Below are 5,000 nucleotides of genomic sequence, written 5' to 3'. Positions count from 1 at the left end.
TTTCATCCATCCTCTCCCTCGCCCAGTTCAGGCTGTCAATGGCAAGTGTGACAGGTCGACCCACTGAATTGAACGCCCTAACCAACCCTCGTCTTTCCCTCGTCCCCCCTCCCTTACCTCTTATACCCAAAATTTGGTCCCCCCTTCTCAAACTCCGCAAGCCAGAATTCTCACTTCGTCGTCTTCTCTTTGTCACTTTTATGTTCCTTCTTTCTCCTCTTTCCAGTTTTGGTCTACATCTCCTATTTCCCTCTCCAAAACTTTTCTTTCTTTCTTGCTTTCTCGTCTTCTATGTCTCTCAATCCTACGCTGTTTCCCTTCCCTCTTCGCTAATTTTGGTTCCCTTTTCCCAGTCCAACCTCTAAATTTCTCTAACCTCGTTTTCTTGCATTCTTATTCCTACGTTGCTTCTCTTCCCCTCTTCCCCGGACCCCCAACAATCCTTAATTTTGGTTTCCTTTTACTACTCCAACCTCCAAATTTCTCTTACATCGTCTCCTTCCCTTCTATATTGCTTCTCCTTCAGTTCTTCTTATCTTCAACACCCAGACTTTTGAATTTTCTCTCCTATTATGTTCTTTCTCCTCCCCTCTTTCCTTACCTCGCATCCCGAGGTTTGGTCCCTCTCTCTCCCACTCTGCTTCCTCCTTATTCTTGCATTCCCCAAGGTTTTCCCCTACTTCATCCTCTTTCCTTCTCACTTATATTCCTTTCTTCCTCACCTGCTTCTTTCACCTTACCTCCAGCATCCCTGGTTTTGATATATCTCCCCTTTCCACGCCTCTTCTCCATTCACGTACGCCAAATTCGCCCTCTTTCCCTTCCCCTTGTGCTCTCTTTCTCCTTTTCTTCCGTCTACTCTCTTTTCTTTGGCTCCAAGACCCCCCCCAGTTTTGCTCCCACCTCCCTTATTCCGTCTTTTCTCCATACAAGCATACGAAAATTATCTCTTTCTTTCTTCATCATCATCTTTTTTTCACTTTTCCTCATTCGTTCTACTTACATGTACCAGTGTGTGTGTGTGTGTGTGTGTGTGTGTGTGTGTGTGTGTGTGTGTGTGTGTGTGTGTGTGTGTGTGTGTGTGTGTGTGTGTGTGTGTGTGTGTGTGTGTGTGTGTGTGTGTGTGTGTGTGTGTGTGTGTGTGTCCTACTTTCGTTACTTTCCTCCTTCTTTCACCTCCCTTTTTTCCTCCTCCTAAGCCTCCATTTCCCTCCACTCAGTAAGGATTTCCTTCCTCCCCTTATCTCCTCCCTCCTTCCTTCTCTCCCTCAGTCCCTCCTTCTATCCCTCCTCTCCTTCCTCTTCCTTCTTTCTCTCCCACTGGATCCAAACTCAGCCTCTTCCTTCCTCGTTTATATTTAAGTCAGTCAATATAGCAATTTACAGACACAATCATCTGTCTTTACATATTTAACTTTTTTTTTTTTCACTTTTATATTTCCAGTCCTCCTTTTCCTCCTCCTCCTCCTCCTCCTCCTACCAACCTTTTCCAAGTGCAAAATATACGAGGGATCTTGAAAAGTGCATGGCCATTTTTCTTCCCAAGTCTACCCACCTACTACTATTTTCCCGGCAGAGTTCAATAATGCATCCGTTTAGCCTTTGACGTGCATTTTTCCATGTCCCTAATATTTGAGCTTGTGATATCCCCCACTTTTTTTTTTTCCAACTTGCTTTTTTTACGTCATGATCTTTTCTTCAAACTTATTAAAAAAAGAATGTTTCTCATTATCTCCACAAAAATGGTTAATTATCAATCTCTCTCTCTCTCTCTCTCTCTCTCTCTCTCTCTCTCTCTCTCTCTCTCTCTCTCTCTCTCTCTCTCCCAGAATGTCAGGATATTTATCTCTACTCTTCACCGCTTCACTTCCAGGTCTCGCCAATTTTTTCTTTCTTTCTCTCATCACTTCCTCTTCTTCCTCCCTTTCACATTAATACGGAGCCGACAGAACCAGCGCAGCAGAACCAGAGAACCAGAGCCTGATGTGAAGAACCAGAGTAATAATAACGTAATTATGATGGGGGGAGAGAGAGAGAGAGAGAGAGAGAGAGAGAGAGAGAGAGAGAGAGAGAGAGAGAGAGAGAGAGAGAGAGAGAGAGAGAGAGAGAGAGAGTAGGGAGATGCAAGGTCGGTGGGAGGAGGGGTGTGGAGGGGGCGGGAAGGTGGGGAGGGTAAGGGAGATGGGGAGAATGAATGTAGGTCCACGGTGGATGAATGATTCCCGTGAGCATCTGGAGGCAGGATTGGGTTTCTCTCTCTCTCTCTCTCTCTCTCTCTCTCTCTCTCTCTCTCTCTCTCTCTCTCTCTCTCTCTCTCTCTCTGGTTACATCACTTTCAAAAGCTCACAGTGAAGGAAGTCTAGGTATCAAGAGATGGAAAAAAAAATAGAATGAGTATTTTTTTATTAAAGATAACAGACAGACTTGTAATTCACTCCTCGTTTGTTTAATTATACTACTGTACACTAACTACTTGTGGAAGAGATAGAACACTACAGTGGAAGGCTTCTCACCGTCCCCCCCCCCCGGAGAAGAACCAATACCATGAAAGATACACCACCACTAACATCACTGTCACCACAACACCATCACCACCAAAAACAACAACAACAACAACGCTCCCTACCAAAACACTGCCACGTCAACCACCTCTCCCACCCTCCCTCCCCATTCTCTTCCCTCACTTCCATTCTTCCCTTTCTACGTATACTCAGCACCACAAACCCCACCCTACCCTTCTCTTCCCTTCCGCCACAAGTCTCCAATTACACACACTCTCTCTCTCTCTCTCTCTCTCTCTCTCTCTCTCTCTCTCTCTCTCTCTCTCTCTCTCTCTCTCTCTCTCTCTCTCTCTCTCTCTCTCTCTTAAACATTACGTTCTGCCACGTAACATTTCCTTATTTTTTCTCTCTCTCTCTCTCTCTCTCTCTCTCTCTCTCTCTCTCTCTCTCTCTCTCTCTCTCTCTCTCTCTCTCTCTCCATCAGCAGCCGCAAATCAAATACAAGGGAGGGGTCCGGAAAGGCTGATGCGCTTGTATCAGGGCGGCGACGCGGTGTTGATACTCGGATAATGAAACAATGAAACTCCTTTTGATTCGCCCGATGACTGATGCGTGAGGGGAGAGAGAGCCCGGCAGGAGGGAGTGGGATGGGAGGATGGAACAGTGGGAGGAGAAAGAGTGAAGCCAGCAGAGATGGGAGGATGGGAGAGTGGGAGGAGAAAGGGCAGGCAGGAGAGGGATGGGAGGATGGAAGAGTGGGAGGAGAGAGGGAAGGCAGGAGAGGGCTGGAAGGATAGATAGTGGGAAGTGAAAGAGGGAAGGGAGAGGGACGGATGGGGATAGGGCGTGGTTGAGAGAGAGAGAGAGAGAGAGAGAGAGAGAGAGAGAGAGAGAGAGAGAGAGAGAGAGAGAGAGAGAGAGAGAGAGAGAGAGAGAGAGAGAGGTTTTCAATGGTAGTTATGCGTTGCTAGAGACTTCTCCCTCCCTCCCTCTCTCCCTCCGTCCCTAGCCTCTCCTCTCCCCCTTCACCTACAGGATGAGATGCACAGTGGTAGTCAGGACTTCAACACTCTTCAGTTCAGTCGTTTACAGAGACATACACGTGTACAGGTGTTAGTTGATCGAGGTGTGACTGGTAATGTGATTCTATAGATCTCAAAGGGAGTGTATGTAAATTTCTGCACTACAATACTGATATGCATGCAGTTTTCACACTAAATGATTAAAATCCACTAAAAGTATATAAATATATGAATAAATGAATACAATAAATAACCATTAAAAACATATCCCCTGTTTTGGAGTGTTGGGAGTCTTCCATCTGCATCGCTCGAGTTTAGTAGTGTGCCATTCCTCTGCCTGGACACCGCGGCCTCCCGGGTGCTCGCCGTCACCTCGGTCTTGCCTGTGCCCCGCCTCGCTCAGGTGAACATTCGCCAAATGCTCAGAATTACATTTCACTTTATTAACACCGCCGTGACACCTGGAATCTGCCCACCGCCCCTGCATCGCCACCACCATCACGACCACCACTTTTACTTCACTATCATTTTGCTTTACTTAAAAGATATTATACTTAAACATCAAAGCAAATAAGCAAAAAAAAAAAAAAATACATGAAAATATTCGTCAAGGAGCACTACAAAAAAAAAAAAAAAAGAAAATCAAAGATGGCTGCACACTGCCGGGCACGACAAATACACGCACGTAAAACTAACTCACAAAAGAAACTTCAAAAAGAAATTTCAAAAGATCCCGCTTCGCACCGCTCCTCAGGAAACCTCGACGACAAAGGAGGAGCGGCAACTGGAGACGCCCGCACTGCCCCCGCCTAGCTGATTTTCCCACTGCAATTAAGGCCCCCATCCGCGCCTGATCTGCCGGTCAATCTGCAGCCATTGCATCCATCAGCAGGCCTTTGTTGGACGTCTGACTCCGCTTTGTTGCACACGGACAATTGTTGCTGCGAGGATTATCTGCCAAACTGGATTTCCTTCGCTCTGCTCGGGATGGAGGGATTTCATATTGGATTTTCCCGCGAAGGAGTCTAGCTCAGGGTGGCAGATTCCTCGCGCGGGCAGGAATCTATATGGAAAGCTGTTAGGTGGCCACGTGATGCTGTCTGTCTACCGCGTCTCGGGAAATGTATCTGACGATTTGATTTGTAGATTACGATAATTTTCTTTTTTTTTTTTTCTTTTTATTGCCCATACATTCAGAAACGCTTTTTCTCTCTCTCTCACTATGACTATTTTCAAGAGTCACAGCGATGATTAGCCGGGTTCTCAAGAGTGTTTCTCCTGTTAATAATGTCTTGTTAATCTTTCACTATAACCATCAAAAACACCCTGAAAAATCGGTGTCACTTCAACTAGAACCTCTTGAAAGAAGTGGTGGTGAGGTGCAGTAGTGTTTCAGAATATAGTCATTTCATATCACGCATTATAAAGTCTTCTTTTCGCTACAAATTTATCTACGCATATGTTTGGGGGTCGTGTA

The sequence above is a fragment of the Scylla paramamosain genome, chromosome 15, assembly GCF_035594125.1.
Source record: "Scylla paramamosain isolate STU-SP2022 chromosome 15, ASM3559412v1, whole genome shotgun sequence".
NCBI lineage: Eukaryota > Metazoa > Arthropoda > Malacostraca > Decapoda > Portunidae > Scylla > Scylla paramamosain.
This window is presented reverse-complemented; position numbering follows the sequence as displayed.